Here is a 14,151-nt window from a genome sequence, read left to right as displayed (position 1 = left end):
AGGAAGCAATGAAATTAACTTGTAAGAAAAAAAATGGCCATATGAAAACAACCTGTGCTAAAGAGGCAAAGTCCAAGCTGCAGGTATCTCAACCAAAATTCTTTGTTTTGTAGCATGATGTCTCAACACAAGCAGACAGATCATAATTTTCCTGTTGCTATGTTTTACATCAGATATAGTTAATTGTCTGTGTTACCCCATGTTTCCTAGCATTTGCCACTTATCAGGTGTTTATATACTACTAATATTTCTCATGTTTCCCAAAGAACTGTGATATTTTTACTACCCAAAATTTTATTCTATTGAATTTACATCTCTGTAAGTAAATATTTGTTCCACCATTTAGGCATGCAACAACTATTGTGATTACTACAAACAAAACAGGACAAAAGTAAAAGAAGGTTTACTCACACATTTCTATTAAAACAAGGGGGGAAAGTTACTTCAAAATGACTCAGCCCAAGATTATGAATTCCTTAGGAAAAAACAATTTATCAAGTGGGAATTTGAGAAGGGAAGAAAAAGAAAGCAAAATATCTGGGAGCCTTTAATTTCACATCTGAGATCACGTAAATGTTCTAGTAGCTCCCTTATGTCTGTTGATTCTTCTGTTACTATTTCTCTCTCTTACCCTCTGCACACTCAGCCATGACAACATACACACACACACACAGAGAGAGAAGCATGTGCGAACGCACACATGCGCGCACACACACACACACACACACACACACACACACACACACACACACACACTGGAGTAGGAATAAGACCTTCAATTAAAGTTTTAATCAGGAAAACTATTCCATTTCCTTCTTTCTCCCAGTTGAAATCTTATTGCTTACAGAAAAAGAAAATGGCCAGCTTTACTTTCCACAAGATATACCTACCAATCTGTCTCTCAAGCAAACCACTTACAGGACATGAAAAGAAAATATTTTGTCAAAAGATAAATACAAATTTCCAGGGTATTAAAGATTATGAGCACTAACACATGTATTTGTGTTATAATCATTCTCTTCTCTAGCCTTCATATATACCATCTAGACAGTCTCCTAAGCCAAATTTGTTTTGCATGGATTGATCGAGAAATACCCTAAAAATACAAATAAGCAGCAAAGACTAATCAACACTCTTATTTTGTTGCAGTGTATCTCAATGATGTGGCCAATCTGGCTGAGTTAAATACAGGCAGATATTTCCCAATAATACTGAAACAACCAAAATTTGCACACACTGTGATTTTCATGATTCTATTAGATTCTGACAACAACCTATGAAGTCATATAGCAGCTATTATTACCTTTCTCCCTCTTAGTAAAGAGGGATGATGGTCTCGAAGAGATTAATTCACTTGCCCAAGAGGATATGGTAAGTGATAAACTGTTAAAGACAAAATATAAAATACTGAAATTAAAATCTCTACAAAAACTTTTCAAAATAAAAACAGAGGAAACATTCATTTACCTGGAGGAAAGATGTAATTAAGAAAAAGTAAATAGTCATACAACTGGAAGTTATATGATAAGTGCTGCTAGGGAGGTAATGCACAACAGTTAATACAATTAACACTTCTGTGTGTTATATATCAAAGCTGTTATGAGAGTAAATCCTGAGAGTTCTCATCACAAGGGAAAAAATGTTTTTTCCCTTTTCCTTTATTTTATATCTGTATAAGACGATGGATATTCCCTAAAGTTATTGCCATAAGCATTTCATGATGTATGTAGGTCAAATTATTATGTTGTACACCTTAATCTTACACAGTGCCATTTGTCAATTATATATCAATAAAACTGGAAGAGAAAAAAAATTTTAAGCTATGTTGTTCCCCCCCCAAAAAAAAATGTATTTTTTTTAAACGTTTAAAGAAGAAGAAATGAAGAAGTAAATGGTTAGGAAGAAACAGGAAGAATGCAAAATAAGACACGGTAATAGTAGCCAAAGCCTGGGAGCAAAACAGCATATTTTACTAAGACTAGAAAAATAACCTGTTCCCCAGTCAAGCCTGCAGTCACAGGAGGCAAAGGAAGGATTCTGGGAGAAAGCCAGTCACAGACAGCAGCTAGGTCAGGTTTGGGGAAAGCTGTCACTTAGCAACCTTTCCTTCGGATTGTCATGTGTGCAACCAGAATCAAAACACTAGCTTATACATCCCAGGAAGGATGATTTTAAGTATTTTGTAGTTGGCCAAAATGAAAGTACAAGAATCACAGAACTTTTCTGAGAAGATTTATTGTATTTTATAATCATATATTTAATAGACTCCTTGTCTTGGCTCAGACTGTCATAAAATATCATAAACTAGGTGGATTAAAAAACAGAAATTCATTTTCTCACAGTTCTGGAGGCCGGAAGTCTTGAGACCAGGCTGCCAGCATCGTGACATTCCTGTGAGAGTGGATCTTTCTGGCTTTCTCAAGGCTGGCTGTCTTCTCACTGTGTGCCCTTATGACCTTTCCTCTGGGCGTGATCTCTTCTAAAAAAGGCACTAATTCCATCACGAGAACCCCACCCACATGACTTCATCTAAACCTAATTACCTCCAAAAGGCCTCATCTCAAAATACTAGGACATTAGGGGTGAGGGTGTCAACATACAAATTTTGGGGGGAGACAGTCAGTCCAAGGTATTCCTCAAAGGAATACTTTCCATGTAGAAAGTACATTATCTATAAATGAAAGAAAAGATCAAGGTTAAACAGGATGTAAATAAGGCAAGACAATTGGTAAACAGCATAACATTAAAACTTCATATAGAAAAAGAATATATTCTTAAAGGAAAGAATTTCAGTAAATAAAACTGTCTATAGAGAAAAGCTACAAACACCATGAAAAGTGTAAAAGTGTCTTGCCAAAAAGAGTGGTTAAATCTCTAGTGAGGTAATTTAATTTTTGTTGTTTTTCATTAACAGACCTGAATGTTGGCAGCTTTTAAGCAAGTCTGGCTATTTGAGGGGTGCTGTCTTGTGATAAATGGAAGAGGTAGCTAAAACTGTGATTTTTTTTTTTTTGGTAATGTTTTCAAGAACAGATGGAATTGTGAATAACATATGAATCTGAGATTTAGAGGTGGCCATAATATTTGGCCCCTGTTCCATTTTCCTTCCCATGGTCTTCTTTTGCTTCCTTAGTTATAATTCTCAGTATCTAACTCAAGAGCCCACCCCAGTTCATGAGCCAAATCTGACCATCAGCCCCACCCACAGGAGTCATGCAGTCTTCTGGCTGAAGAAGCAGAGTGCCATGGTGGAGCTCTGGATGAGTGTAGCCTTCCAACTGTGCCACTCTCCTCTCTACTATTCCCTATAATGTTTTCCCACTCTGCAGCACTGGACTTCTCCTTTGGTCTCTTTTCCTAATAGAAATTGTCAGGGGAGTTCCCGCTGTGGTGCAGCAGGATCAGTGGCATCTTGGGAGTGCTGGGAGCAGTTTTGATCCTGGCCCCAGCACAGTGGTTTAAGGATCTAGCGTTGTCACAGGTGCGATAACAGCTGTGGCCGGGAGCTCCATATGCACAGAAAAAGAAAGAAAGAAAGAAACTGTTGAGAGTTCCCTGGTGACACAGCAGTTTAAGGATCCAGCATTGTCACTGCTGTGGCACTGATTACAACTGTAGCTCTGGTTCAGTCCCTGGCCGGGGAACTTCTGCATGCCATGGACGCAGCCATAAGTAAAGAAAGAAATAACTGTAGCCTTTCCCAGAACCCCATACCATGTGGAGAAGCTATAAATTTGGTTTGCAAAATTGTTCACTAGTCCAAGTTCTGACTAGACCCTAGGTCACTGGCTGGGATCCTGAGGTCTGAGGTCAAACCACTAAACTTCTTCAAATATCACCCACTGACTAGGCTCACTGGATTACCATATCCTACTTCTAGATGGGACCACATTTTTGCCAAAGCTTGTCCAAGCTATGTCTGAACTGCACATGCTCTTTGGACAGTGAACAAAGGACTGTCTTGGTTGGTGCCAGCATCCATGTATAATTGTGTTTCTTTAGTCTCTGTCCTATTTCGTCACACTTGGTCTTAATTTTATCCCTCTCTTCACCAAGCAGTACTGCTAAATTCCTGACATAGTTTCATCCTCCCACCTGTTCCTATCATGCTGTTGATGCCATATCTGACTGTGCAAGATCGCAAAGTCAGCAGAAGTTAAAATTGATGTGGGAGGGATACCTTAGTTAAAACCTCACTTCCATTTTGTACTCACTCTACTTCTTCTATAATTAGGATTATACAAAAGCTTTTCAAAGGAAACCAAAAAGAAAATGAAAAGACAACTTACAGAATGGGAGAAAATAATTTCAAATGATGCAACTGACAAGGGCTTAATCTCTAGAATATATAAACAACTTATACAACCCAACAGCAAAAAAGCCAATCAATCAATGGAAAAATGGGCAAAAGACCTGAATAGACATTTCTCCAAAGAAGATATACAGATGGCCAACAAACACATGAAAAAATGCTCAACATCGCTGGTTATAAGAGAAATGCAAATCAAAACTACCATGAGATACCACCTCACACCAGTCAGAATGGCCCTCATTAATAAATCCACAAATAACAAGTGCTGGAGGGGCTGTGGAGAAAAGGGAACCCTCCTGCACTGTTGGTGGGAATGTCAACTGGTACAGCCACTATGGAGAACAGTTTGGAGATACCTTAGAAATCTATACATAGAACTTCCATATGACCCCGCAATCCCACTTTTGGGCATCTATCCAGACAAAGCTCTACTTAAAAGAGACACGTGCACCCGCATGTTCATTGCAGCACTATTCACAATAGCCAGGACATGGAAACAACCCAAATGTCCATCGACAGATGACTGGATTCGGAAGAGGTGGTATATATACACAATGGAATACTACTCAGCCATAAAAAAGGATGACATAATGCCATTTGCAGCAACATGGATGGAGCTAGAGAATCTCATCCTGAGTGAAATGAGCCAGAAAGACAAAGACAAATACCATATGATATCACTTATAACTGGAATCTAATATCTAGCACAAATGAACATCTCCTCAGAAAAGAAAATCATGGACTTGGAGAAGAGACTTGTGGCTGCCTGATGGGAGGGGGAGGGAGGGGGAGGGATCTGGAGCTTGGGCTTATCAGACACAACTTAGAATAGATTTACAAGGAGATCCTGCTGAATAGCATTGAGAACTTTGTCTAGATACTCATGTTGCAACAGAAGAAAGGCTGGGGGAAAAATGTAATTGTAATGTATACATGTAAGGATAACCTGACCCCCTTGCTGTACAGTGGGAAAAAAATAAAAATAAAAAAAATAATTAGGATTATACCATTTTTCAGTTTCCTTCTGTTTTCCTTCCTTGCAGAGTTTAAATAGTCAGAACCTCAGTTGGGTCGTCTATAAAATGAATTGGTCATACCTATATCACATAGAGATCAGGAAGATTGAAAGCAATGATACATGCCCTTACCACAGTGTCCAGCATACAGTAAGCATTAAATATATTAAATATATGTTCATTGTTAGCTACCATATGACCCTCTAGGAGCCTACATTTTCTAGTCCAACATGAAAGATAATCACTATGAAAATATCAGAAGCCAGCCTGTTCCCTAGCTTTAAAAGCCCAAGACTTATGGACCTGGATTTGTGACTCTGAGGCAAAGCATTGTTTAAATTTGCTTCAGCCCCTATTTTTCTTTATTTTACCATGTGTATTTGGACATTCGTGGTATATTGGCTACTGAGCACCTGTTTACTCTTTCCTAATGGCACTCAGATTTCCTTTTGATGAATTATCTCCCTCTCACTGTCACCAGAAGCCCTGTCTTCCTACAAGTGTGGTATGAGATGGAGGAAGAATAATGGGGAACATATTGCCCAAACAATGCCAAATGGATGCTCTCTCCCTAAATTTGAATCTTGAGCAGCAGGACATGGGATCTAAAAACAGCTAGAAAGGCAATCCATCCAAGAGCAGTATCTTGACTACACAGTTCCTACTATAGGACAGTGGCTATGACCTCACTTTCCAGCCTGTAGAGCAGTTTGGATTCTGCCCAAATCAGGACCTCCAGCTTCTCTTATTTCTGTTAGACCACCCTTGTGCTCCCAATGCTATTCTTTCAATTCTGTTTTGCTTGCATTATCATAGTAAATTTCCATTGTTGCAACTGAAGAAATCTAACCAGTAGACTTTCATTTCTGCCTTTTGGTCAACTCACCACTGTCTCTCCTATTTGTATCCTTTCTTGCGTGGCCTGCTTTTATGTCCTCTTGAACTCTTGAATTCCAAATTGTAGTTCCATCCTGCTTCACTTCTTTGGCTTCACCCTATTATAATCCATGACTATCTTACTGTTGTTATGAGGCTCCCTGGCTTCCAGGTTTGTATTCTCTTAGTTGACAAAGCTGGCCACACCCTGCCGAAGCTTTGTATTTCAGTGCAGCTGCCTCTAGTCTCCAGGCAGCCCTACCTAAGCTTCTGGCTGAAACACTGCCAATTACAGACCTAACACTTTGCACAGTGACTTAATGCTTTGTGTCCTGACAGCTTGAGTGATGTGATATAACTAAGAAGAAACTTCAACCAAAGACCAGTACTTGCTGCTTTCTAGAACTGTTTCTCTGATGAAATGTTAGTATATATTTATCAATTTTTATTCATGATAATAAAAGCCAATACCATCCTGTATCTCATTCCTTTTCCATATATTATCTGTGCTCTTCAGTTCTTGAAGATCAGCAAAATCAACTTGGTATCTTTACGATGGAATAAATTCTGTATTCTAAAATTACTATAGCTATTTGAGTACTTAGAGATGGGGTATCCCTTGTTTTTGCAAACTCTCTAATCAGCTTAATCCTAGTTTTGGACTACTAAAGGGAATCTTGTTATGGAGTGTTCGGACTACAAACCAGAGCTACAGTCCTCTGCTTCTTTCTGCATGCCTTTAAACGAGACATTCCTTTCTCACTTGAACTCTATCAGTGGAGTTGAAAAGGCCATGATTAAGGTTTCAAAAAAGAAAATAGAATCTGGCTTTAGAATTCATTGCCAGATATCAGACAAACCCCATTGTATGTGACATAATAAATGTTAATTATTATTAAACACTTGATTAAAACATTGAAGAAAGAAGAATAATTATCTGGGAGATATTGGGATGATTGGTGAATAGAGGGAAAGGATGATGATTTTATCTTGTGCATATAAAATGACTTTTTAAAAGATTATAATTCCAAGTGACTTTAAAATACAGTAATTTGACTTTATATCCCTCATAGGTTATAGACTAAGGATAAAACAAATGCAAAAAAAAATTTAATTTCTTTTTTTTAACTTTTCAATAATCATATTGTTATTGGTAGTGGTAGTCTTGATGTTTTTCTGAGAGTGTTACATGTGTAATGCAGAATAAAGCAAAATTATGGTATCTTATTCTGCCATCAGTGATGTTGATACAGATTTAAAAAAAAAAGAGACCTGGAGTTCCCGTCGTGGCTCAGTGGTTAATGAATCCGACTAGGAACCATGAGGTTGCAGTTCGGTCCCTGGCATTGCTCAGTGGGTTAAGGATTCAGCGTTGCCGTGAGCCGTGGCGTAGGTTGCAGATCCCACGTTGCTGTGGCTCTGGCGTAGGCCCATGGCTACAGCTCCAGTTAAACTCCTAGCCTGGGGACCTCCATATGCCGAGGGAGCGGCCCAAAAAATCGCAAAAAAACCAAATAAATAAATAAATAAAATAAAATAAAATAAAAGAGACCAGACCTAAACAGCCTATAATCCTGAATTTGGATGAGAAATGTCATCATAAAATCACAGGAATTTTTTAGAGACATTTCTCAGCCCAGTCCACTGAAAAATCGCAGAAACAAACCCAACTCAGTGGCAGTGAGTATCTTTAGCACCCACGCTTTACAAATAGCTGAGCCTCTGGAAGAAAGACAAGCAAGAAACAGCACAACATTAGTTTCCTCTTGCTTTGTAACAAATTACCACAAACTTAGTGGTATAAACAACACAAATTTATAATCTCACTGTTCTGGAGGTCAGAAGTCCAAAAGGGTTCTCACCGAGCTAAAATCTCATTGTTTCAGGGCTGTATTCCTTCTGGAAACTCTAGGGGAGAATTCATTTCCTTGGGTTTTCCAGATTCCAGAAGCTTTTGGCATTCCCACTCTCATGGCCACTTTTCACCTTGAAAGATAGCATCATATAACACTAAATTCTGCTTCCATCATCACAGCTCCTCTGAGTCTCTCCTGCCTTCCTCTTCCACTTATAAGAACTCCAGTGATTGCACTGAGTTCTCCAGGATAATCCAGGATAAGCTCTCTGTCTCGAAATCCTTAACATAATCTTAATGCAAAGCCCCTTTTGCTATGTGAGATAATATACTCACAAGTTCTGGGGATTGGGGTGCAGACAACTTTGGGAGCACAATTATTCTGCCTACCAGAGACACCAAGTCAAAGAGAAGGATTTGAGTTATTTTTAAGGAGATAGAGCCTAACCCCAGCTGCTGAGATAAGGACCCATTTAGACACGTCACGCTTGGAATAATTTTATCAGTATTGCCTACAAGCCTTACATGATAATAAAGGAGATAGAGGAAAACTAACTACTGAGTGCCTGAATAAATAGTGTCAGGTACTTTCTAGAAACCATCTCTTTTAATTATCATGGGTTGGAATCATTTTCTCCTTTTCCTAAAGGAAAAAAGTGGAGTTCCCGTCGTGGCGCAGTGGTTAACGAATCCGACTAGGAACATGAGGTTGCGGGTTCGGTCCCTGGCCTTGCTCAGTGGGTTAAACGATCCGGCGTTGCTGTGTGCTGTGGTGTAGGTTGCAGACGCGGCTCGGATCCCGCGTTGCTGTGGCTCTGGCGTAGGCCGGTGGCTACAGCTCCCCGATTTGACCCCTAGCCTGGGAACCTCCATATGCCGTGGGAGTGGCCCAAGAAATAGCAAAAAAAAAAAAAAAAAAGTTTAAAAATATAAATAAATAAAGGAAAAAAGTAAGACTCAGAGGGAGTTTAAGCAATGTTCCTGTCACTCAGCTAGTAAATGGCAGAGCTAGGATTTCAATATATATATGTCTGACTCCAAAGTCCATGTGTTTATGCTGCTTTTCATCATGTAGCAGGAGACATAAATAAGGAGACCTGGAACATACTATGAGACTGAGGGTCATTTATACACTCCTCCTCCTCCAGACTGAAGCTGTTCAGGCAAAGGGAGAAAGAAGGAGGCGGGAAGGGGGAAGGAACGGAGGTGGGGAGAAAGAAAGGCTACAAAGAAGGATCCTAAATTAGTGATTTATACAAGCTGAACTAGAGCAACTAGAGCAAGTATGCATAGGAGAGATGGAAAAGGACAGGCTAAAGGAAAACCAAGATCTCTTTCTAAGCACAGCTTTGAGGATTTTAGCACTCATGGAAAACAGCACCAGTCAGAGAACTACTATGGTCTGTAATCAGATACTTCTTTTAAAAAAAAAAATTATATGTGGCCATACCCATGGCATATGGAAGCTCCTAGGCCAGGGATAAATCTGAGCCACAGCTGCAGGTAGGGATCAAACCTGCATCTTTGCAGAGACCTAAGCCACTGCAGTTAGATTCTCTCTCTCTTTTTTTTTTTTTTTCTTTGTCTTTTTGCCTTTTCTAGGGCCGCTCCTGAGGTTCCCAGGCTAGGGGTCAAATCGGGGAGCTATAGCCACTGGCCTATGCCACAGCCACAACAACACGGCATCCAAGCCGTGTCTGTGACCTACACCACAGCTCACGGCAGCGCCGGATCCTTAACCCACTGAGCAAGGCCAGGGATCGAACCCGAAACCTCATGGTTCCTAGTCGGATTTGTTAACCACTGCGCCACGATGGGAACTCCAGATTCTTAACCCACTGCCTCACAGCAGGAATTCCCAAGATTCTTCTTAATCAACTCTTATTCCAAATGTCAAGTCCCAAAGCATGGAAGGATCTTCAAACAAGAACCAATATTTACTTGTGAACAACTGGCTTCATTATAAATATTGGTGTCTTCAGCCACATAAATACAGAAATAGTTATTAATAATTACTTTTAGTATACATCTCCAACTTTTTTTTTTTTTTTTTTTTTTTTTTTTTTTTTTTTTTTTTAGGTCTGCTCTTGTGGCATATGGAAGTTCCCAGGATCCAAGCTGTATCTGTGACCTACACCACAGCTCATGGCAACTCCAGATCCTTTAACCCAATGTTCAAGGCCAAGGATTGAACCCGCGTCCCCATGGATACTAATCACATTCAGTTTGTCTCTGCACCACAACAGTAACTCTCTATTCTTCAACTTTTAACTGCTTTAAATTCCATATCCCAGGCGTTCTTTACAATGTTTAACCTTGGGGACACAATAGGAAGTTACATTATTTGAAATTAGATGCTGTCTGTTCTAACACGTCCTGATTAGGCTTAGCTTTGATCAGAGGATGTCCATCTAAATAATAGGTCTGACATTTAATTGGCAAGGGAGCTGTGATTTGAGAGTAAAACTTTAAGCTGCTTGTTTACAAAATGCATCTTAAGAATATTTTTGGAGGATTTTCTAAAAAATATGCAGTCCAATTTCTACAGATACTTTCAAATTTATCATTGGATTTAGTCAGGTATATCTGGCCCACATTACTTTGCATCTTTTCCACTACCCAAAAAAAAACACATCTTCATAGACTTTGCCAAATTCTTCCTTTCTTTTATGGGTTTGCTTTCATTGAGGGACATTGTAAGAAACATCCCTATGAAACTCATTATAGTAATTAATGTAGGACTATTTCAAGAATGATATTTACCACATCACATAATATCTTCTGCATGAGGACCAAGGAACAAATCATTTTTATGTTACAATACCAGGAAGAGCTTTGCTTCTTTTAAATAGCTGGTTTGTTTTCATCTTACAGATGTCATAAATCATTGAACTCTTATATTTAGTTCCAGTGTTGATTTTTAGGAAGCCTAGAGCTAATTTTTTAGCCATTTCTAGGTAGTCCACGTACTTTTTGACATGCACGTTAATGAAACAACTTTGGAATAATCTTGTTTCACATATTATTTCCTCATTTTATTTTTATCTTATTGTACTGTAACTACTTCTATAAACTGCCTTCGGTTCCTTCAAAAATGAAACAGAAAATATGCGCAAAAAACTAAGGTTCTATTGATCTATTGGTTTAGCACATTCTGTGAAAATTGTTATTTTTTTCCCAAATTTGGAGAGTATATTTGGATTAGTCTGACCTAAATGGGGCACTCTTAAATTTCATATGAGAAATATACTCTTAAAGTTCCAAAGAGACACCTCAAAGAGAAATGCATTCATCTTTTGGAGCAGACAAAATTGTGGTACAAGATTCAAATGCTATTAATGAGGAGAAATGTGCTATTAAATTAAGGTATTGTACTCAGAGGGAAGGGAAAAAAAAAAAACCCATAAGCCCAAACAAAGAGACAAGAGCAGACAATCATTTGCATATGAAGCTGCTTTCCAGATGTGCATTTTATATATATATATTACTCCAAAACGGGTAGTAGCAGGGACTTATTTATTTAGCAATAGTTAATGATTCTCCCAAACAATTATCAATTAAACCATCACCAGTAATTCAAAAAAATTTTAAGTAATAAATTGCTGTCAACTCATTACACATTAAACAAATATAGCAATATTACTAATGATAGTTACAAACATGTATTTGATCTTGGAGAGACAGCAGTGAGTGATGGCTCAGAGTGAGTTCTTAATTCTCTGCTCAGGAATTGAACCTGGGCAACCTGGTTGAAGACCAGGAATCCCAGCCACTAGACTAGCTAGAGGCCCTGATCTTGCCCCCTGTGGAAGGAAAGAATGTTTCAAGGAGGCAGAGACTGTAAAAATAGGTGTAAATGTTATTGTTAGAAATACAATACAACATGTAGGGGAACACACAGAGAAGTAGTCTATTTATCCAAGGCAGAAGCAAAGTAGAAATACATACACCCAAGGAAGTGCAGCTGTGGGTGTTCCCCTGAATGAGGAGTGTGCCAGTGAGGTGATTTAATTACTTGCATAGAACAGTTCTTCCAGGTCTTTGTCTTTCTTTGACCAATTATCTTGTTTTATCTTCCACTGCTGACCAGACCCAGGGTCCTCCCCCATCTGGGTGCACATATTTTGGCCAAGATGGATTCCAAAGCAAAGCATAATGGGAAGGTTATCTGGACTTATTATGGCCTGACACTCCCTCCCTTTCTGATCCAGAGGGGTCTTTCTGCCCATACGTAGCTGAGGTCTCCCTGATCCTGAGGATGCAAGGTATTTGACCTATTGGTCTTTTCCCCAGCAGGGCTTAGCCCCTCTTTTGATCCTGTCATTATCATTGTTTAACAAGTTTACAGAAGACAAGTACTAGTTATTTGCCTTGTGCTTGTTGTCATTTCTATCTTGAAGTATAGGGAGGTGGTTGGTTGTAAATGTTTATCCTGGAGCCCACCTATCTCCTGCCTCAGGAAGTGTAAACAAGAGGCTAGTTGTAAACGCCTAGCCTGGAGACGATCTATCCCCTGTCTCATATTGAGTAGCTACTATATACCACATACTTATTTAATTTTCAGAACCCTAATAAGTAGGTAGTTTTGTTAGGTCCATTTTGCAAATGAGAAATATAAAGGAAAGTCTCTTCAATTCACGTCTGAAGAAGGTCTCTCTGCCTACTGTTAAGAAATTGACTGAAAGGGCAACTGTTAAGGAAACAATTTTAACAGCACACACACACAACTTATGGCTAGGAGCAGAGAAGTAGTAATGGAGGGGCTGAGAGGCGTTAGATTCAGAATATATTTTAATTTAGATGTGTGTGTGTGTGTTATTAGCACACAATTTTTCTTTCTCAGACTGTAGCTTTTCAGTAGGCTAATGAAGATTGTCAAATGTCAGATGATCAGAATTTAAAGTTGCCCTGTCTTTCCAGTCCACGGTGAGGGTGAAGCCAGAAATATACATATACATATATATATATATATATATATATATATATATATATAAATTTTTTTTTTTTTTTTTTTTTTTTTTTTTTTTTTTTTTTGGTGATTTGGTGCTAACCATAGAGGCTGACTTCCAATGAAGGGGTGTGATTTAACTGTGGGGAAAGTAGGAGAAAACCACCACCTTTTTAATTGCCTTCCGTTTCGGTGAATGCCATGTCAATTCTCCTTTCAGCAGATCGTCAAACCCACCATGTTGGGAAACCCGTGGGTGCAGATATTCGGGTGCCAAAAATTTAGAAGTAAATTAAGATTTCAAGATCTCTTAGTTATTTCTTGACTTTTCCTTTCTCTATGGCTTCCCCTATGTAATACAGAGTTTTCTCATGTAAAGTCAGTACAGCAGCTGGTATTCTAACAGCCTGGAAAGTCTCAGGTAAAAACGTGAGAATCAGCTTAAATCTCTGTCAGATTTCAAGCCTAAGAAATGTGACGACAATGAATCGATTGTGAATTACCAGATCCATGCTCCTGAAAAACAAAATGTGTTTCAAATGACCTGGCATGATTGTGTCAACATTCCAGTCATACCAAGGGGCTCGTTTGTACCCTCTTCTTGACTCAAACATATTTTCTTCCTTTATGATCTCTTCATTGTGGTCTCACTAATGTGAGTTTCCCATAGGTCTTCCTGTCTGCAAGTAGATTCTATGTTTTATGGGCTCCCTAATGTGGCATGAGACTTACCACATCCCAGGGCAAGCCTGGACAAGATCCAAGGTGGGGTGGGCAGTCATAAAGAGTGTCACTGTGAGTCTGTAGCTATATATATTCTAAATGTGTGTCTGGTATAATACAATATACAGGCAACATAATGTGTGGCATAGTGTAAGTAATACATATATATAATATGTAAATATGTCTGTGTATATAATATGCAAAGATAGGCAGTTGTCCTGTTGTGAGGCAGGGTTATTTTGTTCGTCGTCCATTCACCCCCACTATTCTGGCTCACATACACTTTTAGTGACATTCACTCTGTATTACCCTCATATGAGCAAACTAATTTAATCACTTTAAACTCCAAAAAAACACTTACAGACCCATGTCTTTTTAAAAGTTTTGTTGGAGTTCCCGTCGTGGCGCAGCGGAAGCAAAC

The sequence above is a fragment of the Sus scrofa genome, chromosome 2 (genome assembly GCF_054392235.1).
Source record: "Sus scrofa isolate SSC_HxYL_T2T_F1_AM1 chromosome 2, Sscrofa_HxYL_maternal_Yorkshire_Landrace_v2.0, whole genome shotgun sequence".
NCBI classification, from domain to species: Eukaryota; Metazoa; Chordata; class Mammalia; order Artiodactyla; family Suidae; genus Sus; species Sus scrofa.
Note: the sequence above shows the minus strand (reverse complement) of the source record.